The sequence below is a fragment of the Ursus arctos genome, unplaced genomic scaffold, assembly GCF_023065955.2.
Source record: "Ursus arctos isolate Adak ecotype North America unplaced genomic scaffold, UrsArc2.0 scaffold_2, whole genome shotgun sequence".
NCBI classification, from domain to species: domain Eukaryota; kingdom Metazoa; phylum Chordata; class Mammalia; order Carnivora; family Ursidae; genus Ursus; species Ursus arctos.
Window position 1 is genome coordinate 89,344,158 of NW_026622874.1, and position 26,795 is coordinate 89,370,952.

Here is a 26,795-nt window from a genome sequence, read left to right on the forward strand (position 1 = left end):
GATACCTTTTTTTGCAGTCATTAATCTATGTGTGAGTCTTGAGAAATATACCATGTTCCTGGATTAAGAAACTCAGTATCGGAGTGCCTGGGTGGCCCAGTCAGTTAAGCGTCCAACTGTTGATCTCAGCTCAGGTCTTGATCTCAGGGTTGTGAGTTCAAGCCCAGCATGGAGACTACTTAAAAAAAAAAAAAAAAAAGAAGAAGGAAAGAAAACTCAATATTATAAAAGTTAATTCTCTTCAAGTTAATTTATAGATTATGCATAATTCTTACTAAAATTTCAGCATGTTTCTTAATAGGTCTTGACAAGCTGATTCTAACTTTATATGAAAGGGCAAAGAGCCAAGAATAGCCAAGATACTGACCTGTACTGGAAGCTCTGGTCTGTACTGGATGATCCAAGATGTGATTTAAAAAAAAAGTTATGAAGAGAGAAAAACTGACACAATGCTACACACAGTTTCACTCAATAAATGCCCATTTGATCAAATAGCAACTCTCGGTTCACTGACAGAGCAAGGAAACTCAATCATCAGATTTAGGTCTATTTTAGGATGGATGGAATAATTGCCTAAAATGTTATGGATTTATTCCAGAAACATTTATTGAAAATATAGTATGTGTCACCCTACTTAAAGGAAAATTAATTCTCTACTCACAACACTTCTAACACCAGGTATGTGGGTTTTCCACAGCGAACAATTCCGCAATTCTCTGCAGACAACAATTGTGTGTCCTGCAATTCAAATCAAAGCTAAAACTACCTACCTAGAGTTAGTGCAGACCCCACAGATTAAGGGCTCAGTCCCCAAAGACTGCCTCCCATGTCAGATACCACTTGCAAGTCTGAGCCTCCTATGCTTCTGATCAACTGGCTGTAGATCAGGGGTTCCCACCAACCCTACTCAGGATCAATAATTTGCTAGAATGGCTCACAGAACTCAGGCAAATATTTTACTCATAAATGATATTATAAAGTGGACAAATTGAACAGCCAGATGAAGACACACATAGTGTGAGATCTGGAAGGGTCCCAAGCTTCTGCCCCTGTGAAGTTTGGCACATGCCACCCTTCTGGCACATGGACGTGGTCACCAATCTGTAAGCTCTCCAAACCCCTTTGTTTTGGGTTCTGTGAAGATTCTATTATATAAACATGATTGATTAAATCCTTGGCATTGGTGATTAATTCAATCTTCACTGCTGTCCCCTCCCCAGATGGTGGGGATGTGACCCTCTGATTACATGGTTGGTTCCTCTGGAAACCAACCCCCAATATGAAGTCACCTAGGGACTCATTAACATAAGGAGCTTATAATGAATAACAAAAGATGCTTCTCTCACCCTTATCATTCAGGAAATGACAAGGGTTTTAGGAGCTCTGTGCCAGGTTCCCTGGGATGAAGACCAAATATGCATTTCTTATTATATCACAATATTGTTGGTGAGTGAAGTAGTGATTATCAGCAGCTTGGTGTTTCAGCATCCCTATATTACATACTGCTGTGTTTTCATATGATGGATTTACACTCTTAAAAATACAATAGGCCATTGAAGTCATTTAGGTTGCAAACTAAATTCTTTGAGGAATTAAAAACAACTGTTCTTGGCATGCCTGGGGGGCTGAGTCAGTTAAGCATCTGCCTTCGGCTTGGTCATGATCCCAGGGTCCTGGAATCGAGCCCTGAGTGGGTCTCCCTGCTCAGCTCCCTGCTTCCTGCTTCTCCCTCTGCCCCTCCCCCTGCTTGTGCTCTCTCTCTCTCTCAGGCTCACTCTCTCAAATAAATAAATAAATAAATAAATAAATAAATAAAATCTTAAAAAAATAAATAAAAACAACTGTTCTCATCTTATAAATTGAGTCTTTGTAAGAACAGAAATGCAGGTCTAGAAGTATTTCAAAGCCTATCTATTCTTTTTACCAATCCCCAAACCTCTCCCATCCATCTCAAAAGGCTTGTAGGTTAAAAAAAAATGTAAGTGTTGTAAAAATTCTGACTCTAGGAAACAAAAGTCCGCCTTAGAGGGACTCGAGTTCTTTCTTTGTGTCTTTGAGATGTAAATATTCTACCTGGTCTTCTCGAGGGCCATGTCTTTGAAAAGCAAACGTTAGGGAGGTAGTTCTTATCAGAAGGAAAAAAAGGGAAAGGATATTTGGAAAGTTGGCAAATGAAAAATATTATCTTCTCCACAAATATTAGTAAATACTCTAAGCCATCTGAGCAGGTAACCTTGTTTCATCGGCCAGAAATATAATTTGGTGTTTTTTTGTAGGTTTTTATTTAAATTCCAGTCAGTTAACATACAGTGTAATATTAGTTTTAGGTGTACAATATAGTGATTCAACACTTCCATGACAATACCCAGTACTCATGACAGCAAGTGCACTCCTTAATCCCCATCACTTTTTTAACCCATCCCCCCTCCCACCTCCCTTCTGTTTGTTCTCTGTAGTCAAGAATCTGTTACTTGGTGTGTGCATGAGTGAGGGGAGGGGCAGAGGGAGAGGGAGAGAATCCCAAGCAGGCTCCACACCCAGTGCAGAGCCCTAGGCAGGGCTCTATCTCAGGCCCCTGAGCCGAAATCAGGAGTTGGATGCTTAACCAACTGAGCCACCCAGGTGCCCCAATTTGCTTTGCTTCTTAAATTCCACATATGAGTAAAATCATGTGGTATTTGTCGTTTTCTCACTGATGTACTTCACTTAGCCTAATACTCTAGTTTCATCCATGTTGTGCAAATGCCAAGATTTCATTCTTTTTATGGCTGAATAATATTCCATTACACACACGTGCGCACACACACACACACACGTCTTTTTTATCCATTCATCAGTTGGTGGACACTTGAGCTATTTCCATGATTTGCCTACTGTAGATAATGCTGCTATAAACATCGGGGTGCATGTAGCCCTTTGAATTAGTATTTTTGTATTCTTTGGGTAAATACCTAGTAGTGCAATTGCTGAATTGTAAGGCAGTTCTGTTTTTAAATATTTAAAATATTTTTATCTTTTTGAGAAAACTCCATAGTGTTTTCCAGAGTGGCTGCACCAGTTTGCATTCCCAACAACAGTGCAAGAATGTTCTTCTTTCTCCACACCCTTGCCAACACCTATTGCAGAAACATAATTTGGATTCATCTGTTCTTTTATAAGCGAGTGCGTTTTGCATTACCATACCCATTGCTTGACTGAAATTTTTAAAACAAAAGCTATAAGATCTCTGTGGATGTCTGTATGTTTCTGTATGTCTATGTATGTATGTTTATAGAAGCGTGATGTATTTCTACCTCCAGATGGTGTTGCTAAAAGTAATTTGTAAAGAGCTCTATTTACTTGGCTTAAAAACAAACAAGTACTATATAAATTAAGTATCCTCTGAGAAATATAAAAACCAACCCACATGTTTTTCAAGTTCATGTGATCTAGGATAAGTCTTTAATAAATAAAAACTGGTTTAAGTTTGTTGGTTTAAAATAAACATGTCCTTTGAGTTTTCAGCATTAAGTATAACACATTTGTTTCACCCAAGTTTACTAAAAGACAAATAAGCTCATGTTATCCCTCTTAAAGAATTTGTCATCAAGAAAAGTAGCTTAGGATGATGGCTAACTTTGTCTAGTGTCTCATGAAGTCTCCATGGATAGTTTAAGCATAGTTGTGGAAGCAAGTGATTTGGATAGATGTAAATGGGATAAGACTTTTTAAGTAAAATTTTCAGCAATAGGTATGTTTTATGGTATGTCTACTTAAACAGCTTCCCCAAATCTTTTTGGTAACTTGAAACTTTAGAGTTTTGCTAAGTTAATTTAAAGGATGGATAGTCACTGAATATCTAGAACATTTCCAATAAGATAAAATTATAAAACATTAATTACTAGACATAGGTTTACTTACTTTTGGCTACTTTTTACAGAGGAATTAAAGATGTTTTGGTCTATTGGTAAACATGTTTGTGCCACATCGGAAAATCTACTCTAAACAAGCGTATGCTTCTAGAAATTATGAAATGTATTTATAAATTTGCCAGTAATGGACAATTGTTTAATTCCTGATTTTCACTAGGAATTAAGGTTTTGATGGGTTAAAAATTCTAATATGTTAATTGAAACTAACAGAAGTAATAAAGGAAACATCTCAATATAGGAAAATGGAATGTGTGTTTTCACTAAGGAAAGTATGAGAAATGGAGATGCATTTTTGTTGATGGAAAAGAAAGTAATTTTGTCCTAAAGTAAAGCTAATTGTTTCAGAATGGGAAAGAGAACAAAGGACAAACTAAATGGACATGGAAAGTTGTAGAAGTTTTGTAGAAAAGGGATCTTGGGAAAAGAATTTTATGTGTGGTCAAGCTGGCTAAGATTGAAATGGATTTAATTAAATTTTTAAAATTTAATTTTAATATCAAAAGTACACTGGTACAAAATTAGAATTTGGTATTCTCTCTGTTAAGAAGGCAACGTTTTTCTTAGATTTTGGTTTGCTCTTAATCTCTTAATAAGAAATTTAAACAAAAGTTTTGGGTTTTGTTTTGTTTTGTTTTGTTTTACCTTTTAAGCAATTTGCCTAGAAAGCAAAGATTTTATGTTTATCAAAATAATTTCCTGTGCTTCATGTTATCTTAATCAGCATGTCTTTAATACTTAAGTAAGCCTAATCTTCTCAATTATTGAAAGGGCAAAGTTTTGCTCAGAACTGTGTAACCTTCTGTATTTGCCTTTGAAATTTTTTGTCACTTTGGCTAAATACATAATTATTGTTTCATAATGCTCTGTGATCCTTTTTAGTAAAGTGCCCAAAGCTTTTTGATATTTTTAAATAACTTCCCCAAATCGAGTTCTAAATAGTCTTTTTTCAACCCCCACCTAACTTTGGGGTTTTCCAGTGGATCCCAGGAACATTTCAAAAGATTTGTTCTTTCTCCATATGAAAAGAGAGATATTAAACTAATTAGGCTTATTTTTATATTAAATTACATGGGAAGCATTTTCAAGTTAGAAGTAATGCTTCTGTTAATGTAAGTGTTCCAGAAATTGTATGAAATTTCTAGAACTCTTCTATGTCCTGGTGTAATTCTAGTTATCTTAAAACGTTGCATGTCACAGAAATAACCAAATTTTCTGATCAGTGGTAAACTCTCATCAGACCTTTAGCAACAGGTATTTTAAAGTCTTTTGTCATTTACAGACAATTCTTGTTTTATTCCAATGCTTTTGTAAAAGTAAGTCATGGAAAGGACTGTACAAAGAACAATTTGTAACACCATTGCCAAATTACAAGGTGTTGAACCGTGGGTGCATATTTCACAAATGAAGAAGGCTCCAACTGACATCTGGTCCTGTGCAAATGCTGGAGACCTCAAAATCAAATTGGCTAGGAAAAGAAATAGATGACATTGAGGTAGACTGCTTCTTTCCAAGACATCAGATCAAGAATATTTCTTTCCATTTCTCTTTTCCTATCTGACCATCCTTTTTCTAATTCTTACACCATGAAGGACCTATGATTCTTTTGTTCACCTTTTGCCTTTCTGTGGCCTGGAAAAGAAATATCATTGTTTACATATTTCAGGCATTGCAAAGGGAGGTAATCCAACTTCAAATGTCTGTTGGATTTGCCATGGTTCTGATGATTCTGTGGTTCTGCCTGTCACAGACTTCTCCCTGATTTCTGATGCCTCAGTTTCTCTACAACAAACTCAGCTTCCTCTCTTTCATATTAGGTTCCCTAACCCTGGGGACTATTTCCCTGTCTCTGGTTCATAACCCCAAACCTGAGAACCTTGCATCCAAGTTCTTTTTTTTTTTTTAATTTTTTTATTTAATTTTTTTTAAAGATTTTATTTATTTATTCGACAGAGGTAGAGGCAGCCAGCGAGAGAGGGAACACAAGCAGGGGGAGTGGGAGAGGAAGAAGCAGGCTCGCAGCGGAGGAGCCTGATGTGGGGCTCGATCCCATAACGCTGGGATCACGCCCTGAGCCGAAGGCAGACGCCCAACCGCTGTGCCACCCAGGTGCCCCTGCATCCAGGTTCTTACAAAGAAAGGGACACAAGGCAAAAGTAACCAAAATAAAACTGCTTGTGTGGTCTATAGATCCTTATATTTTACTGGCCTCCATGGCTGTCACCTTTCTTGTCCTGACCACAGACTCAGGAATTACCTAGAGGCATTCATGATTCAAAGTCACTTCCTTTGGCAGATCCTTATTTCCCCTGGTTAGGAGTTACTGCAAATAATTCTATGATCAAGAACCTCTCTCGAAGATATTGCAGAATTGCTGCTAAAGCTATAGCTGCCCAATAAAATTCCCTAGATTCTTTGGCCAAAGTTGTTTTTGATAATAGGATAGCCTTTGATTACCTTTTAGCCGAGCAAGATGTCTGAGCTAGGGCCAACACCAGTTGCTGCACCTGGATTAACACCTTTGGGGAAGTCAAAAGCTACATAAAATCATTGAAAAATTTTTTTTTAAAGATTTTATTTATTTATTTGACAGAGAGAGACAGCCAGCGAGAGAGGGAGCACAAGCAGGGGGAGTGGGAGAGGAAGAAGCAGGCTCACAGGGAGGAGCCTGATGTGGGGCTCGATCCCACAACGCCGGGATCACGCCCTGAGCCGAAGGCAGACGCTTAACCGCTGTGCCACCCAGGCGCCCCAAAATCATTGAATAATTGATGTAGCTTACAAAAGTGACACCTTCACCTTCAACATCTTTCTTTGACTTCTTTGATTTTGATTTGGGCCTCGGGGACCATGGCTCTGAAGTGCACTTCAGATACTGGGAATTATTCTGTTTATAATCATCACAATTGTCTCCTGGACATACTGTATTCTCTCAAAAACTTTAAATGCATGTTCACAGCTGGTAACCACCAAGCAAACGATCTCGCTAAGACTACTACATCAGAAAAGGAACAAAGAGAATGACTGACTTAAAGAATGTGAACCAGATGCTGTGACCAATGAGTACCACACAGAGAATAAGTAGCTCCAGAGTGGTGGCTGGGAATAGTGCTAATGCCTTAAATTTTTATCATTTCTCTCAGGCTGACAGTCCGATCAAAAGGGGGAGTTGGGAAAAACAAAACAACATGCCCCAAATGGAGTCACTTATTTTAAGCCGCACATCACCAAACCAAAACTTAACTAACTTTACTAATTACAGTTTTGGTTCTTCCAGAAATGGAATATTAAATCAGCTAGTGAGAAATTACCGTCAATATTAGTGGGGTTATTTGCTCGAGAGTCCCCTGCCATCCCCTAAAGGAAAGTGACCTCGCCACAGCCAATCTGCTTTTTGCTAGTATAACTTGTTCCTGTTCCCTTCTGTCTATAAAAGTCTTTCATTTTGACTCTGTGTCTGTTGGCCAATTCATGAATCATTGTATAAAGCCATGAGATCTTTACAATTTCCTCAGTTGGATTTTGTTTGTTTTTTAAAAGATTTTATTTATTTGTCAGAGAGAAAGAGAAAGACAGCACAAACAGGGGAGTGGCAGGCAGAGGGAGAAGCAGGCTTGCTGCTGAGCAAAGAGCCCGCTGTTGGACTCCATCCCAGGACCCTGGGTTCATGACCTGAGCTGAAGTCAGACACTTGACCAACTGAACCACTCAGGTGTCCCAGATTTTGTTTTTTAAACAACAGAAAAACATTTGGGTTTATCTTCTCATCTTCTCCCAAATAGTGAAGCGTCAGAAGGAGTTTCTCAGCAACTGGAAGTATTTGCACAAAAATTGTCTCATAACTCCAGACACTGTTTATATTTTTATAATATTTATTTATTTATTTATTTACTTATTTATTTTTGAGTTTCTGTTTTAATTACCCAGCGCTCATCACAAGTACACGCCTTAATCCACATCACCTCTTTCCCCCAACCCCCTCCCCTCTGGTAGCCATCAGTTTATTCTCTATAGTTGAGAGTCTATTTCTTGGTTTGCCTCTCTCTCTCTTTTTTTCCTTTGCTCATCTGTTTTGTTTCTTAAATTCCACATATGCGTGAAATCATATGGTATTTGTCTTTCTCTGACTTATTTCTCCTGGTGTAAGATTCTGAAGCTCCATCCATGTCATTGCAAATGGCAAGATTTCACTTTCTTATGGTTGAATAATATTCCATCGTGTGTATATACCACATCTTCTTTATCTGTTCATCAATTGATGGATGCATGGGCAGCTTCCATATCTTAGCTATTGTAAATAATGCTTTAAACAGAGGGGTGCGTGTATCCCTTTGAATTAGTGTTTTTGTATTCTTTGGCTAAGTTCCCAGCAGTGCGATTGCTGGATCATAAGGTAGTTCTATTTTTAACTTTTTGAGGAACCTCCATACTGTTTTCCAGAGTGACTGCACCAGTCTGCATTCCCACCAACAGTGTAAGAGGGTTCCCCTTTCTCTTCATCCTCACCAACACCTGTTGTTTTTGGTGTTGTTGATTTTAGCCGTTCTGACAGGTGTGAGGTGGTATCTCATTGTAGTTTTGATTTGCATCTCTGATGATAAGTGATGATGAGTATCTTTTCATGAGTATCTCTTCATGTGTCCGTTGGCCATCCGTATGTCTTCTTTAGAGAAAGGTCGGTCCATGTCTTTTACCCATTTTTTAATCGGATTATTTGGTTTTGGAGAATGAAGTTACATAAATTCTTTATAGATTTTGGATAGTAACCCTTTATTGAATATGTCATTTGCAAATTTCTTCTCCCAGCCTTTTAGTTTTATTGATTGTTTCCTTCACTTTGCAGAAGATTTTCATTTTGATCCAGTTCCCATCGTTTATTTTTGCTTTTGTTTCCCTTGCCTCAGGAGACATATCTAGAGAAATGTTGCTATGGCTGATATCAGAGAAATTATTGCCTGGGCTCTTTTGTAGGATTTTTATGGTTTCAACTCTTACATTACGGTCTATAATCCGTTTTGAATTTGTTTTTGTGTATGGTATAAGAAAGTGGTCCAGTTTTGTTCTTTTTCATGTTGCTGTCCAGTTTTCCCAGCACCATTTGTTGAAGAGACATTCTTTTTCCCATCACATATTCTTTGGTGCTTTGTGGAAGATTAATTGACCATAAAATTGTGGGTTTATTTCTGGGTTTTCTATTCTGTTCTATTGATCTGCGTGTCTATTTTTGTGCTAGTACCATACTCCTTTGATCACTACAGCTTTGTAATATAAGTTGAAGTCCGGAATTCTGATGCCTCCAGCTGTTTTTCTTTTTCAAGGTTGCTTTGGCTATTCTGGGTCTTTTGTGGTTTCATGCAAATTTTAGGATTGTTTGTTCTAGTTCTGTGAAAAATGCTGGTGGTATTTTGGTAGGGATTGCATTAAATGCGTAGATTACTTTGGTAGTATCACCATTTTAACAATATTTGTTCTTCCAACCCATGTGCATGGAATGTCTTTCCATTTCTTTGCAGACACTCTTTATATGTTAAAATTGCTTTGATATAGAAAATCAAACAATGTTATTTCATGATCAGTGTTTTATGATGAAGCTTCTGTTTTGACTGTTGTGCCAAGTTGATTATTTTTAAATGATACTTCGTTTTCATCAAATGAATTTGTTAACAAGTTATAGTAGAATTATAATCTATAATTCATGTTGATCTTTTGCTTGATGTTTTATGATAGTATAAACTTTTGTATTCTGACATTTATTTCAATATGTAGTTTAATTTAAAAAAAAAGATATTTGAATTCCTAACAGTTTATAGAATCTTGGTGTATTAGAGCTTAGCCTATATTTTTTCCCCCTTTTAAAAAATATTTTATTTTATTTTATTTTATTTTATTTTATTTTATTTTATTTTATTTTATTTTTTTAAATGTTTTATTTCATAAGGGCCTGGCTTATGCGATTGTGAGGGCTGGCAAGGCAAATCCAAAGTCCACTGCAGGGCAGGCAGTGGCAGGGAAGGGCACAAGCAGGCTGGACTTGCACTGACAGAGGTGGAAGCTTGTTCCCAGGCACTCAGGAAGGAAGATCCAGAGGGAATCGACAACAATTGCACGAATAATGGGGAGAAACTGTGTGTACACTACCCCGTGGCTGCTGCCTTCCTTCCATCCTCTGACTTCATGCAAGAATACTGCTTGTAGCCCACAGTAGTTAGAATCACTAAAAAGGGAATTCTGGGGCCGGTATTTCAGCCTTGCCAAGTACCCACATGACATACTCATCACACTTGTGTGGGTACCAGCACTGGTAGACAATGCCATGATAAGGTCTTCATCGTCTCACCTAATCCTGTACATCATTGCCAATTTCTGACCCTCAGCTTCCGGCATGTGCCCCCTGCGGGCAGTCTCCCTTCCCGCCATCGGGCCTGGTGCTTTTTGTCCTCCCAAAGCCGGTATCGGCCTGTGCTCTGGGCTTTGCTGGGTATTTAAGGCCCATTTGCTCAGATTCCTCTGTTGCACACCCCAGAACTGCAGCTTCTCCACAGCAAGGCAAAGATCTGCTCTTTCGGAGACGGGATTCACCCCTGCTCACAAATGTGTCAGCCACTTTGGCGGTGACTTGATTTACGTCCAGGCCTTCACGTTCCCTTGCCGCCTCTGGCCTCGAATTGCAGAACTGAGCCCTCTGGAAGCCCTGGGAAAGTAAAAGCCTTGTGTATTCTGCATTTGTATTTTCATGCACACTGTGTGCATGTAAATATTTTACCAGAGTGTAAACAAGGCATGGGCTTGCTGCCTTATTCACTGCTGTGTTGCCTGTGCTCCACAGGGCCTGGCATGCAGTGGGCACTCAATAAATAGGTACCAGAAGAGCAGTATAGATGCACATTTCTGTACAAGCATGTGTGTGCAATGTGTAAGTCTCTGTGTGTTGATGTGTGTGTGTGTGTGTGTGTGTGTGTGTGTATTCTTGTGTGTGAAGAAAAATATTTAGGTAGGCCCAAAAGAGCTATTAGGGACTATTTTATTTTATGTTTAAAGATTTTATTTATTTGTTTATTTGAGAGCAAGTGACAGAGAGAGAACAAGGGAGGGAGGAGGAAGAGGGACAAGCAGACTCCAGGCCCAGCACTGGGGCCCCAAGCAGGCCTGATCCCATGACCTTGACCTCAAGACCAGGACCTGAGCCGAAACCAAGAGCAGGACACTCAACCAACCAAGCCACCCAGGCACCCCTACGGAGTATCTTAATGAATTCTAGCTATGAGTGTAGAATTCATTCAGAGAAGCATTCGGAAAATTACCATTTGTGCAGAATGGAAGAAAGTACATAGATACGTAGTGGGTTGAATGGTGGCCCACCAAAAGATTTGTGCTAACCCCCAAAACCTGTGAGGGTCACTTTATTTGGAAAAGCGTCTTTGTAGATGTAGTCGAGTTAAGGATCTCCTATGAGATCGTTCTGGATTATCCGGGCGTCTGCAGGATCCTGCCTGAAATCCAATGAGAAGTTTTCTGTGAGAGAAGAGAGGGCAATGTGACCACATTGGAAGATACAGAAATTGGAAGATACAGCTAAGAAGGTCACAGAAAGCCTGTAGCTACCAGAAGCTGGAAAGGGTGAGGACGGATTCGCCCCAGAGAACCTGCAGGTCCTGCTGTCAGCTTGATTTCAGACTTCTGAGCTCCAGAACTGTGAGAGAGTAAATTTGTGCTGTGTGAAGCCCCTCGGTTTGTGGTAACGTGTTACGGCAGCCGCAGGAAATGACTACACCTTGTGTTGGGCATAGAAGAACCTGTGGCCAGTTGGTCCAGGGCTGTGTGTGTCCTGTGGCCGTGCACCCCCACATTCCACCTTGGCTGCCAGCCCCGGTGTGTACAACAGCACAGCAAATATTTGCGAGGAGGAGAGCAAACCGGCGGTGGATCTATGAGGGAGCCTGGCTGCGAGGGCCAGGCAGGGCCCAGAGATCTGGGAGCCTTCAGATTCACTGGGTCCCTGGAAATTTCCTGGAAATAATGCTTCTGGGGCATTTGGAAACCCTTGGGGATTACCAGGGCCCACCAGGGAAGAGGGAGGGAAAGGATGGCTTTTCTGCTTCCTGCAAACCTGGTCCTTTTCCAGAGCGTGGTTCGAGTGAAGGGCCGGCGCAAGGGGGCTGAAGGGCACTGAAGGGGTGCGGGGGAGCCTGCTCTCCTACTTCAGCGAGCTGCGGCTCAGCTCCCAGCGTGGCGTTCAGACCGCCTTCACGGCTCTCTGCTTCGTTTCCTGTCCTCGTTGCTTTTCCTTCTCTGTCCAACCTGGCCCCGTGATCTCCAGCGCCTCAGCCCCTGGGTGGCAGCCAGCTCCACTTTCCTTGAATGACTGGCGACAACAGCAGGGCCAGGCAGGAATCATCATCAGACAGGGACGGGCTATTTCCACAGTCCCTGAAATACTGAGTAATTTCAACAGTTACATGGGAGTTACAACGGGAAAAATGGAAGTTTCACAGGGGAGAATCCTAGCTTCACTAGACGTTAGCATCGCCAATAATGAGTCAAATTGATCTCGTGCGCTTCCTACTATGATGGTACCCCCCTTTTGGGGTGTTCCTGCCCCCTCAAACAGCAGACAAACTCAAGTTGAAGACTATTTTATAAATATAAATGTAGCATGCCTCAAAAGACAGAGGAAGAGTGAGGAAAGAGGCAAAAGTGACATAACCAAATGCAACACACAGATTAGAAGGAAAAACTAGCTATAAATGAAGCCCGGCACAAGGGAGCAGGAGCGCTGGCTCTGGGGCCCCAAACAGCCTGGGTTGGGCCTCTCCCGGCTGACAGAATCTAAAGACAGGGAGACAGTGGCAGTGAAACAAGAAAGGGATTTATTTCAGAAAGGCCGACACCAGGAAGACAGCAGACTAACATCTCAAGACCGTCTCCAAAGTGCGGAAAATACTTCTAGGTTTCTACAAGGAAAATGTGGGACAAAGGTCAGAGGGCACCTGCAGGTGGGCAGTAAGGGTCAGGTCTATCATTGTCTTGGGGTCAATCACAGGGGGGTCTTGCTGGCTCAGGGCAGTCATTGCTTGAGCGGTAATTTGGTTCCCATCAGGGGATGCTTTGCCTGCAGGCTCTTTTGCCTGTGTTCAGAGATAAGCTGGAAAGACTTGAATCAATTAGAAAGTTTGAGGTCAAAATGGAGGTGGTGGAAATCCTCTTTCAAAAAGGATGTACTTGGGACAATTCAAAAATTTGAATATGGGCTGTATATTACATAAACTCAATACATTTCCTTCACTGGATCATTGTATAAGAGAATGTCCCTGTTTTTAGGAGATACCTATGGCATAAAAAGGAATGTAAGACAACATACGGGGGTGCCTGGGTGGCTCAGTGGGTTAAACGTCTGCCTTCAGCTCAGGTCATGATTCTAGGGTCCTGGGATCAAGCCCCACATCAGGCTCCCTGCTCAGCAGGGAGTCTGCTTCTCCCTCTTCCTCTCCCTCTGCCATCCCTCCCCCCCCATCCCCAACTTGTGCTCTCTGGCTCTTTCTGTCTCTCTGTCAAATAAATGAAGAGTCTTTAAAAAAAAAAAAGACACAATGTCTGTAATTTATTATCAAATGGCTCAAAAAACAGTAACAATGATAATTATATATAGACAGGTATCAAAGAAATGCAGGAAACGTTACCAATTGGTGCATCAACAGTCGGACGCTTGGTCAACAATATATTTAGTGGAGTTAATTGTACTATTTGCACCAATTTTTTCCATGTTTAAAATTTTTCAAAATAAAATTTAAAAAAAACCAATAGGGTTTTTGTCTGTGAATTACGGAGATGTAGAACAAAGTGACCTGATGATTCTTAAGGGAAACCCTGTCCTGTCATTCAATTTAATCCATCTCAACAAACCTTCCAAGGCCTCTCATGGGGCCAGAATAGTGTTGGGTGCTGCAGAGAATAAGGGTGAGGGAGGAGAACCAGACAAATACACAGAGAACAAGAATGCAAAATAGAGCAGGAAGTTTCTTAAGAAAATCGTAAGGCGGGGCACAAGTCACAAGAGTCGCAGAGATGAGACACTTCCCAGTGGAGGTGGCATTGGCAGTGTGTTCGGAGGCTGGCTGAATGTTCACAGCAGAGCTGTGCTGAGGTCAATGCAGGTGGAAGAATGTGTACGAGCAAAGCATCAGACGCAGAGACCTGGGCACAGTGAGTGGTGAGCAAGTCTTTGTTGTCTTGAGTGCTGCTGTTAAGTACTTGTGGGAAAGGCAGTTTAGTCGTCTACCCTCTTAGGCTCAGAGGCTGAGGCCTGAAGATTAAATTGGCAAACAACAGGTTAACAGGAGAAAAGGCTTACTATTGCCCAGGTACACAGGAGCCAACAAAGGAAGTAGTTGCTTCTTAAATGGTCGAAGCTAAAGGCTTATATTCTTTTTTCTTTTTTTTAGTTTCAAGTTTTTATTTAAATTTAAGTTAGTTAACATATAGTGTAATAGTAGTTTCAGGAGTAGAATTTAGTCATTCATCATTTACATACAATACCCAGTACTCAGCACAGCAAGTGGCCTCCTTAATGCCCATCCCCCATTTAACCAATCCCCCCACCCACCTTCCCTCCAGCAACCCTCAGTTTGTTCTCTATAATTAAGAGTCTTTTATGGTATGCCCCTCTCTCCTTTTTTAAAAAAATGTTTTTATCTTTCCCCTATGTTCATCTGTTTTTTTTTCTTAACTTCCACATAAGTGAAATCATATGGTATTTGTCTTTCTCTAACTTATTTCACTTAGCCTAATATACTCTAGTTCCATCCACGTCATTGCAGATGGCAAGATTTCATTCTTTTTGATGGTGGAGTAATATTCCAGTGTGTGTGTGTGTGGGTGTACACACCACATCTTCTTTATCCATTCGTCTGTAGATGAACATCTGGGCTCTTTCCATATTGTTGATATGTTGCTATAAACTTGGGGTGCATATAATCCCTTTGAATCAGTATTTTTGTATCCTTGGGTAAATACCTAGTGGTGTAATTGCTGGGTCATAGGGTAGCTCTATTTGTAGCTTTCTGAGGACCTTCCATACTGTTTTCCACAGTGGCTGCACCAGTTTGCATTCTCACCAACAGTGTAGAGGGTTCCCCTTTCTCCGCAACCTCGCCAACGTCTGTTGTTTCTTGTGTTGTTAATTTTAGCTGTTCTGACTGGTGTGAGGGGGTATCTCATCATGATTTTGGCTTGGATTTCCCCACTGATGAGTGATGTTGAGCGTCCTCTCACATGTCTGTTGGCCATCTCTATGTCTTCTTTGGAAAAATGTCTATTCGTATCTTCTGCCCAATTCTTCACGGGGATTATTTGTTTTTTGGGTGTTGAGTTTGATTAGTTCTTTATAGATTTTGGACACTAACCCTTTATCAGGTATGTCATTTGCAAATATCTTCTCCCATTCCGTAGGTTGAAAGGCTTGCATTCTTATTTTCTTTTGTTGTGGTGGTGGTTTTGTTTGGTGTTTTTTACAAGCCGTTGTGATGAGGGCTGACTTTCAATAGATCACCGAGAGGGAGCTGCTCTGCTACATAGGAAACCCCGACCCAGAAGCAGGTCGTCTATGAATGCTTTAGCACCAGCTTCCCCACCAATGTGCATTGCACTGCGTGATGGGTGAGGGGGCAGCCCCTGAAAGGCTTATATTCTTGTTTTTTTCAATTTAATTTAATTTATTTGAGAGAGAGAGAGAAAGAGAGAGAGAGCATGAGCAGGGGGAGGGGCAGAGGGCAAAGCAGATTCCCCGCTGAGCGGGGAGCCCCATGTGGGGCTTGATCCCCCACTCCGGGATCATGACCTGAGCCAAGGCAGACGCTTCACCAATTGAGCCACCCAGGCACCCCAAATGGTTTATATTCTTAACTTGCTCGGGGAAAGGGGTAGGATTTGGGTTTCTAGGGACAGCAAAGTATATAAGTTAAATTTCCGTGGGAGACCAATGGAAGATAGGGGTGACTGAGTAAGGTTATGCAGATTCAACTGATGGTGAGGCCATGAGTTCTCTCCAAGTTGTTCTCTTCCTGGCAAGAAGGGGGAGCATCTTTACAGGTAGAAATTTCCTTTGCAAAAGGGAGACTTATTATTTTTTTTAATAATTTTTTATTATGTTAGTCACCATACAGTCCATCATTAGTTTTTGACGTAGTGTTCCATGAGTCACTGTTCGCGTATAACACCCAGCACTCCATGCAATACGTGCCCTCCTTACTACCCGTCACTGGTCTATCCCAGTCCCCCACCCCCCTCCCCTCTGAAGCCCTCAGTTTGTTTCCCAGAGTCCATAGTCTCTCATGGTTCATTCCCCCTTCTGTTTCCCCCCCCAAAAGGGAGACTTATGCCCTGTTTCCTGAAGAAAGGCAGGACAAAGAACTTGTGTTTTCTGTTTCTTTTCTTTTTTTTTTCCTCGTGTTTTATGTTTCTTAATTGCCTTCAACTCAAAATAATCCTTAAGATTCTGAGGTGGCGTTTCCTGATCTCCTTCACATGTAATTGAATGTCAGGCTGTACACTAAAATATAAGCCCAATAAAGACAGCAGGGACCGATTTGTTCATTGCTGTGTCCTCAGGACCTAGTGCCGGGTGGAAGACAACAGTCAATGTGCTCGAATCCCCCAGATCGTGCAGGGAGTAGCATATTCTTTCAAGAAGCTGATTGCCCGGGGAAAGGGACCGAGGAGGGTGGCTACAAGCTGGTACTCTCCGCAGCCTCTTTAACCAGGGAGGGAAAACCAAAGCCACAGGTGAAAATGGCCCTCCTGAGTTGGGTCACAGGGGGCCTGAGCAAGCCCTGTCCGGGAGGCAGGGTGCAGGGCAAGAAATTAGCATCTGTGGGCACAGGCTGTTCCCTGGAGCGCCTCCCACCGGGGCCCCTCCCTTCCCTGGAGCTTCTTGCCTTTGAAAGTCAGAGACTTGCCTAAGAGTAGAGTCAGACCCCTGTAGCTAGTCTAACATACACCCCGAAGCACTCAGCTTCTCTCGTGTAACCTAAGACCCTCACCCTGGACCTCTGACTCAGTGCTCTTCAAACCTGCTAGGGGAGCAGAATTTAGCGGGAACTTTTTGAAAAATGAAGTGTAACAAACATACAGAAAAGTGCACACTTGATAGGGTTTGATGAGTTTTCACGGAGTGAACAAACCGGGTAATTTCCAGGTCAGGAAACAGAATATCACCAACTAGCCTCTCTCTAGTCCCCCTGGTGCCACCTCCCAGTCACTACTCCAGTCGCTGTCCCCCTGCCCCGTGGTCGGGGTGACCCTTCTCCCAGACCTTCTGCTTCATATAATCCATGGGAGGCTTGGTGTCTCGTTTATATGCACAGGTGGTTGATACGCAGAGCTAGGTTTGAAAACCACTCCTGGAAGTCCCATAATCATTTTTGTTGCAAGTGGTGCTGGAGGGTCCTTCGCTCCCAGTCTTGGGCTCAGCACCGGTAGCTGTCTGGCTGGGTTGACCCACGGAGCAGCGGGCATTTCCTGCATCTAGGGTTCTGCAGAGCATGTGGGTGGGAGCTCCTGGGCTCAGGAAGCCCGACTCGTTGGTTCCAGCCTGGGCATGTGGCCCTCGCTCCCTGGCGGGAGTTCCATGAAGAAGTATTTTTGGAAGGTGCAGGAATTCTGTAGCCATTTGGAAAATGCCTGCTCATAGGCTAGGCTGGATTTTCATTTTAAAATGATGATGTGGCTGAGGGGCCTGACCTGGCCAGTTTTCCTGGATTTAGGGGTGGGGAAAGTGTGGAGGCTGCCCTTTTCTTTCCCTTTTCTTTAAATTGTATCAGCATTTCCCTTCTGTCTCAAATCCCTCTATCCCACAAGCTTCAAGAGCATTGTGAGGTGTCGCCTGCCGCTCATTGGCCCTTTGATGCTATTTGCAGGTAAGCGTTTCATTTTGTCCTAAGTCAGCCAGGATTTGGGGGTCACTTTAGGTTGGGTGAAAGTTTAATTTAACCCTCATTTCCCCAACAAGGATCTGTGCCTCTGGAGCCCTTGCCCTGTCTCTCTGCCCTCCCAGGCAGGACCCCGAGTGCCTTTCGATTCTCTTCCCCGTGTCCCTCTCTGCTTTGCCTTGGTGGCCTTTACTGACAGCTGCAGCTTTTTCCATTTCCACCTCTATTCATTCACTCATCCATTCATTTAACGCGCGCTAGGCCCTGTGCTGGGGGCAGGGTGGAGGGTTGGGCAGACACAACCACCTTTTGTCATCACCATTTCTGCCCTTACCCTTGAGACCTGCTTTTGTCCCCACTTCTCCACTTCCCACACTTCTCCTACAGCCACGAGTGTGCTCTCTGAAAGATCTCTGCTCCTTGACTTACACTGCGAAGATAGCCTGTCTTCTCCATTTTCTGTTTCCAAGCCCCTTGCTCCTGACTCTCATTTCCAGCTCCCTTGGTCTGGGACAGAGAATAAAAAAGTAGGACCTGGCATGAGTCTCTTCCCCATTTCTGAGGGCCTCTTCCCACTTCCACCTCTAACCTCTGCCACCATCCTCGGTCCACGCTGGATTCTGGAATGGCAATGCCACGAAAGGAGATCTGCACCAAAAACCAAATCAAAGCCAACACACCCCCAAAGTAAAAGGGTGGAGGGCTGTGCTGCTGCTTTAGTTCTCCTCCAAGCCTGAACATACCTAGGGGTGTTGACCAGACTTTCCTTCCAGGAGGTGAGATACCGTGGTACGGAGTCCTCACTCACCCTGGGCCAGGTCTTTCTGGAAGATGAATCCCGAGGCGGGAGCTGTGCGAGGCTAGCCTTAGGGGGCAGTGGCTTCCAGGCTGTCCCTGGGGTGTCAGCGACCACTTGTCCACTTCCTCTCTTTTCTTGGGCCTGTGGGGGCTGCCTAGGCTGTTTGGAAGAAACAGGCTCTGGGTCCTTTGAATTGCCTCTTGATTGCTCAGGGGATGACGGTGTCTGGGCCCTCAGGTGAGGTTATCTGAGTCTGAGCTTAATACCTGGAAGAGGTAAGGCTGGGGAGGGAAGATTCGTACAGCATGTTTACAGAATGTACCCTGAATATGTGGCTTATTAAATTACACAAAGCCACGTACATGTCATGTGAACCAGAGGTTCATATAGGCTTGAATGGTGAGTTTTGCAGAAGAGAGGGTTTTTGGTTTTTTTTTTAAATTCTGAATTCGTTTTAATAGGTAAGCCAAGTACATGACACAAACTTCTGAAAAGTGCCCAAGTATATAGATATAGTGAAAAATAAGTCTCTTTCCTACTCCTGTCCCCAAGCTCCTCAGTTTTCCATCCAGAAACAACCGCTGCTGTAGTTTACTGTGTGTCCTTCCAGAGATCATTTCTGAAAATCACAAGCATGTGTGTGTGTGGGTGGGTGGGTGTGTGTTCTTAAAAAAAATGCAAATGGGCATATTATATATACTGTTTTTAACTTTGTTCTTTTCTCTTAAGAGGATATTTTGGAGTCTTTTTTCTTAACATACACTGTATGGGTTGGGGGTAGATTTAGAAAGCAGCAAAAACTTTTCCCCAATGACTGAGCTTTGCTTCACTTCAAGAAGCTCCTTGCTTCTGCCTTTTACAGTGTGGACCCTGGGCCACCTAAAGCTGTCCTGCTCTGGGAGACATCCTGCCATGTGACAGGTGGGGAGCCCACCTCCCTGCCAGATTCCACCGAAGCAATTTGTGTCCTCTAGTCTTCCTGGATCCCCCACATCTGGGATTTGTTCTCATAGTTTCCTAGGTGAGATACAACCACCAGCCCCTCACCTGGCTACTCAGTTGTTGTTGTTGTTGTTGTTATTGTTATTGTTCAGGTCATGTAGTTGGGTAAAGTATTTTGGGGGTAATAAGAAGGGCTGATCAGTTGCAATTAGGTTTTTGTGGAGGTGAGGGGCTTGCAGTGGCTTCGGGTCACCGTGGGAACTTTTCCTGTAGAGGTCTGGAATACAGGAAGTGGGATGGGACATAACCCTTAATGTTCAAAGACTGGTTAAATGACTTCGGGGGCAGGCCTCAGGTCTTTCTCTAGTCACTTTGTAGAGCTATCTCCTTTCTTCCCTTTCTCTTGCTCGAGGCCTGCTGATCTTGTTCATTTTCTTTTGCTGAGCTTTATAATCCTAGTGGTCCATTTCTTCTGCCCCAAAGCAGCTTGGGTCAAATCAGATCATCTTCTTCATTTGATTTAGATTTTAGAAAAATATCATGGTGGGTATTTGTTTCAATTTCCTCAGATCGAATTGCTTACAAGATTTTGCTAACTGAGTAAAGAAAAAACAAAGTTAGATATACGGATCCCTTGTTCTTAGAGAGGCACCAGAGCCAGGGGCTTTCAGAGGTTTGTTACCTCTTTTTATTTTTTGAAAAAGTAACAGCTTTGGGGCACCTGGCTGGCTCAGTCAGGAGAGCATGTGACTCTGGATCTCGGGGTTGTGAGTTCGAGCCCCATGCTGGGTGTAGAGATTACTTAAAAACAAAATCTTTTAAATAAAACAGCTTTATTGAGTTATAATTCATATGCCATACAATTCCCCTATTTAAAGTACACAATCCAATGGTTTTTAATATATGCACAAAATTGTGTAACCATCACACAATCAATTTTAGGACATTTTCATCAATCACCCCTAAAGGAAACCCCATACCCATTAGCAGTCACTTCGCATTTTCCCCAATCCCCTCAGCCCAAGGCATTTACTAATCTACTTGCTATCTCTATAGATTTGCCTATTTTGAACATTTTATATAAGTGGACTTATACAACAATGGGTCTTTTGTGACTATTTTCTTTCATTTAGTGAAATATTTTCAATATTACAATTCACACTGTAGCATGTATCAGAACTTCATTCCTTTTTTATGGCTAATATTTCATCCTATGGGTATACCAAATTTTGTTTATTAATCAGTTGGTAGACGTCTGGGTTGTTTTCACTTAAATGGCTATTATGAATAATGTTGCTGTGAGTATTCAGGTACAAGTTTTTGTGTGGACCTCACTTGAACACTACAGCAACTCTCTAAGATTCATATTTTATAGATCTCATTCCGTAGATAAAAAAAGCACTCCAATGTGGTTGACAGGAATTTTGTATATCTTTATTATATTAGATTCCTGAGCCCATGCTTATTGCAGTCTGTGTTCTGTCCATCAAGAAGAGGTAAAGCAACCAAAGCATTTATTTGGAGGAGACATGGAGCCCCCTGAAATTCAAAATTGTGCCCTGAGTTTCAAGGATGCAGAAGATCAGGCTTAAAAAGGCAAAAACCACAAGGTTACATAATTTGTTCTAAAATAATTATGATTGCTGCTAGCTGAGTTTAAACTTACTAATACATGACTGACTATTTAGCTGTTGGGTGTTAACATTTTCTATTTCACTGCAAAGTAGAAGGTTAAGTGGAAGAGATGGTGGAGTTGAAACTAACAAGCTGCAATTGACAGAAGTCCAACGTTCAATTGACAAACGTCAAAAGTTTGAGGAGTTTCCACAACTGAACTAGGCCCTACTTCCTCAATGTGCTCTCAACTCTAGAGAGACTCTGCGGCAATGCTTACTTCATTTCGAACCTTCTTTCACAGTTCATAGAACTGATAATTGCTTTGACAGAACCTGGTGTGGGTATGTCAGTAAGACGGATTCATAGACATCAACTGTTGATTTTCAGTTGGGAAATCTCAGCCCTCTCCCCCAACGTGTCTCTTCCCTTCGCTTTTTCTCCAATCCCAGTTTTCACTTCTTTCTCTCAAGTATCATTTCCCCGCCCCTGTGTTTGGGACAGAGTCTCCTATCACTCACTCACTCGCTCACACTTTGGTGTGGAACGCAACATTGTGTGAATTTGCTATCCGTTCTTGAGTTCTCTCCCATCAGATGAAAGCTCCTCCGCCAGCTGGGGCCAGAGAGGTGGTATTCGAAGCAGCGGACCTGCAGGAGGAGGACTTCTCGGAAAAGCTCCTTTTCTTGTAGCGTGTATGGGTTTCACGGATGAAGGCTGCCCACGTGGGGGTCGAGGCGGCGTGGACCGCACCCCCAGCCCGGCTCCCCCCCACCCCCCCGCCGCCCTGTCCAGCTAGGTCAAACGCGCTGTCGCTAGGGCAACGATCAGTCCAGGCAGGTGGCGGCTCCGGAGCCCTCGCGGGGAGCGCTCACACGCAGGGACGCCGGGACGCCGGGACGCCGGGACGCCCGCCCGGCCGCGGCGTCAGACCCATCCCGCCCCTTAACGCCTGCTGGACCCGGCACGATTGCGAATACCGCCTCCTGCGGGCGGTAGCTCGCGAAAGCCACCAATCAGAGGAGTCGACACATCGCCCGGGCCGGGCGCGCAGCAACCAATCGTTGCACATGTGTGATCCCGGGCCCGCCCGCGAGGCTGGCGGCCGGCGTTGAGGCGGCGACGGCGGGAGTCGCTGCTGAGGCGGCCGCGGGCGCGGGTCGCGTCGGCGCTGCTCCGCGGGGCCGGCCCGGGCTGGCTGCAGCTGGCGCCTGGCGGTGAGGGCGGGCTCCCGGGGCGGGCGGAATGGCCCCCGCCTAGGGCAGTGGGAGAAGCGGCTGAGCGCAGGATGCTGGGGAGGCGGCGCGACGGCTCCTCACTCATCCCAGGTAAGGGGGACGCCGCGCTCGCTGTGGCTCGGCTCGGAGCGCCGCCCCGGCCCCGCCGTCTTCCAGTCGCCGCCCACCTGGCTCCGGGCCCCGGCCGGCTCTGTTCTGGCATCCTTTGGCCCCGCGTCACCTCCTGCCCGCACATCTCCCCATCTGCCCCGGGGCAGTTGTCCAGCCCCGCCCCCCGAGCGCGGCGCCCCTCGCCCTGGCCGGCCGCCTGCTGCACCCACACCCGCTCCCCTTCCCCCAGCGCCTGCGTTTCCCGGTCTCCGCTTCGCTGTCGCCCTGCTAGCCCCCGCCGAGGTCGGCTCCCCGCCCCTTACCCTCTCCTCTCCGCCCGCTCCCCTCTCCTCTCCGTCCCCTCCCCTTTCGCGGCGCTGGCACCGGTTCCCAGCCTCTGCAGTCCTTCGGGGCGCCTTCCGGGGATGAGACCCCCGCCCCAGCCATCCCGTCGGGATCAGATCAGACTTTTGCCCTCATTTGTACCTGGGCTTCTCTTCTGCAGAATCACCCTCGTCCCTGCCCTTGAATGCCATATCCTCGGTACCTTTTAGGCGCCCGCCAACCGTCCATGTCCCTTGGGTTTTGCCCTTTTGCCCCCGGATGCCTTCCTCGCCCAACTCGCCTCTTCTCCCCTCACTTTCATCAGCCACTTCTTTTCCTTTACACTTAAACGTCCAGACACTCTCATACTCTCCTGAATGCCAGATCTATAGTTTTAACATCATAATTCGTCTTTCAGTGAGTTGCACGGATAACATGTAAAGCGCCTTGCCCAGAACCTGGCACACAGTAGGCCTGCCACACAGTGGATGCTATGAGTGTTAGCCTCTTCCTCCTTCCAGGTCTTTGTACTCACCAGATGGTGGTGAGTACAACTTCTTAGTCCAGTATCAGAGGGATTCGATCCACTCTTGGAAGAGTGGTATGGGAGATGGCAGGACAAATTATTGAACTCCCAAGTGTGAGAAAGAGATTAAATTGTCAGTTATTTACTCACCGCATTTATTCAGAAAAAAAGTGAATTTTGCTGTTTTTGTGTCAAGTGTTGTTTCATATTAATTGGCTTTGTAAAGGATTCTTAGGGAGCTTCACAATGTAATTATTCCCTTATCACACCCCCCCAGCCCTTCAAACTACAGTGTTTATCTCCTAGCCAGAATAACATTGTATGTAAGAAGTATTTTACTTGTTTATCTCCCAGCTGGATAGTCCAAATCTGCAGTGAATTTTCATCCTTTAAGAGCCTGGGGGAATGGGGTTTAGAATTCTTGGAATCAGCTGCCGGAGGAATCAAAAATCTTAGGAGTGAAAGTTCTAACAAGTTCTGTAAGAGTGAAAGAGTAATTATCTCTCCCTTTCCCCAACACTCTTTCTGGCAATCAGAGGAAGTAGCTACATTTTTTAAAGAAGTGAAATAAATTTGACTTTTCAAAATTATAAAAGCGGTGTTACTGGCTTCAACCCATTCTTGCCACATTAGCTTTATTGGTCTACAAGCCAGGATGAATCAAACAGTTGCTTTTTCTTCTAGGATCTCCAGAGCAGACGAGAAAATCTTGTAAGTGAGCTGCTGGTGCTATTCTAGACTTCTGATTCTAACTTTACTCATGCTGGCGCTGGAGATCCTTTGATTTACCCCTAGGATATTCTTATGTACTAAAAACCTGAATGGATTTTTATAGATTTTTACCATTCTCCTCTCTTTGTCCTACTCTTGATGTTTCTTCATTGCTTATTTCACAATAAGCAGAAAATTCACAGAAGAAATTCGTGGGCTTTAGCCCTGAACTAGTAAGGGTCTATCATTTTTCTGTGTGCCTGTGCCTGTCTGATTTCTGATCTCCTTTCCTTTTATCAGAAGAAAAAGGATCCTCCTCTCTAAGGCTAACATCTTTGATCTCCTCTATATTCTCAGTTTTTTTCTCATCTTGCATACGTGGTCAGATTTACACCTTCCAAAACAAAAACAAAAACCTTCTCGGTGCTTCCCTCTTTTTTATTTTGTCAGATTAATGTGCTCTTCCTTAGAGTTTCAGTTTTTGTTCTTTTCTGTTCTCTAATTTCCTTGTGTGATTACACTTTCTATCATGGCTTCGGATAGTACCTGTATATTTATGGTTTTCAAAGATGTGTATTCAGTCCCCATTTTTCTTGAGTTTCAAGTATTATTTTCATCTGTCTTTTGAATAACTAAACTTGGATACTGAGTACTCCAAACTTGGTTATCTTTTTTTTCTCCCTTCCCTCTACTCACATAGCCCCCTCAAGCACATATAAGCACTCCTTGTCCTATTTTAGGCTTTCACCCTGGAAACTTTAGAATTCTCTTCTCTCCTCACAGTAAGTCTGTCATTGCTCATATTGTTTCTACCTGAAATCTTTTTCTTTCTCTCCTCACTGCCAGAAGATTGGTTGAGGCCTAGGTTATGTTTTTCTCGAACAGAGATGGTCATTTCCAACCCAAGCACTGCTTCATTCATTCATTCATTCATTCATTCATGCATTCATTCATTCATTCATTAATTCATTCATTCACCCAGGCACTACTTTAAAACCACCTGGGAGCTTTTAAAGGTTAGAGAAGAGGGGATGAAGGCTTCCACAGAGATTCTGATTCAGTTGGTTTGGTGTGGGGCCAGAACTTGTCATTTAAAAAATGCACCTGGGTGGCTCAGTTGGTGAAGTGTCTGCCTTTAGCTGAGGTCATGATCTCCCGGTCCTGGGATCGAGCCCCATGTTGGGCTCCCTGCTCAGTGGGAAGTCTTCTCTTCTCCTCTTTACCCCCTCTGCTCATGCTCTCTCTCTCTCTCTCAAATAAATAAAATCTTAAAAAAAATAAGTTAAAAACATGCTTCCTATGTGACGGTAATACTCAGCTAGGGCTGAGAACTTGGCTGAGAGCTTGAGAAGGGACTGATAGAACCCTGAGGAATTAAACAGTATTTAACTCATCATTTAAAAATTAGGATAAATGTCATTTTTGTTGACATGGTTAGTTGCTTACTTTCCTGGCACTTGGTGCATGTACCTGTTAAAGTACATACCATTTTATTTAAATTATTCCTCATGGGCCCATTTTTGTCATGACTAGGAATTGTTTGAGGTCTAGGATCATGCCTGCTGTTTCTTCTACACTATTCATGACCCTTCTGACGCAAATATGTGGGCTTTCCCCTTACAGTTCTCCAACTGTCCAGACACCTAATGGGTGTCCTACAATTTAACTCAATTATGACACCACCCACCTGGAGTTACTGCAGACCCCACAGATGAAGAACTTAGCCCCCACCCACCTCCTCCACACCCCACCGCTATACCAGTTGCAAGTCCGAGGTTGTGACCTGTACTTTTGACCGACTGGCTATAAACTGGGGCTTCCCACAACCCCCTCGTCCGGTCAATAATTTGCTGTAATGACTCAGAACTCCGGAAAGCTCTTTACTTAACCATCACCTGCTTATTATAGAGGGTATAACTCAGGAACAACAAATGGAAGAGATGCCTAGAGCAAAGTATGTGGGAAGGGGTATGGAGCTTCCATGAGCTTCCATGCTTTCCCTGGGGGCACCATCCTCCCACACCTCCGTGTGTTCACCAACCCAGAAGCTCTCTGAATCCCTTCAGTTAGGGTTTTATGGATGCTTCATTATGTAGGCATAATCATTGGTTGATGGTGATAAACTCATTCTGCAGCCCTTTTCCCCCATCCTGAGGTCAGGGGTTGGTTCTTCTGGCAACCAGCCCCCATCCTCCAAGATGTGGTTGAAAGGGGCTTGTTACGAGTAATAAAAGATGCTCCTCTCACCCCATCAAGAAATTCCAAGATTTTTGTTTTTTTTTTAAAGATTTTTTTATTTATTTATGTGACAGAGAGACAGCCAGCGAGAGAGGGAACACAGCAGGGGAGTGGGAGAGGAAGAAGCAGGCTCCCAGTGGAGGAGCCCGATGTGGGACTCGATCCCGGAATGCCAGATCACACCCTGAGCCGAAGGCAGACGCTTAACAACCACGCTACCCAGGTGCCCCAAGAAATTCCAAGGGCTTTAGGAGCTCTGTGTCAGGAGCCAGGGATGAAGACCTAGTTTATATTCTATAATTATTCTTATATCACAGTATTGTAATGCCTTATTTATCTTTTTGTTACTGCCTTGTACAGTACTTAGTAGAGGGAGAAGCAGGCTTCCTGCTGAACAAGGAGCCCGATGTGGGACTCTATCCCAGGACCCTGGGTTCATGACCTGAGCCAAAGGCAGACGTTTTCTTTGTCTTTAGTTTTCAG

At 43.6% G+C, this 26,795-nt stretch overlaps 1 protein-coding gene across 2 annotated transcripts in view; it reads left to right on the forward strand.

Moving 5' to 3' along the window:
• Positions 1-26,795, forward strand: part of TPST1 (tyrosylprotein sulfotransferase 1) — a 219,223-nt gene that overhangs the window by 40,050 nt on the left and 152,378 nt on the right. Inside the window, exon 1 of one of the 2 annotated variants that reach the window (XM_026515918.4) lies at positions 22,312-22,513. The exons of the other annotated variant lie outside the window; for it this stretch is intronic. The gene's annotated coding sequence lies outside the window, so the exon portion shown is untranslated. Of the gene's footprint in view, positions 1-22,311; positions 22,514-26,795 lie in introns of those variants that run through there. 2 annotated transcript variants of the gene reach the window in all.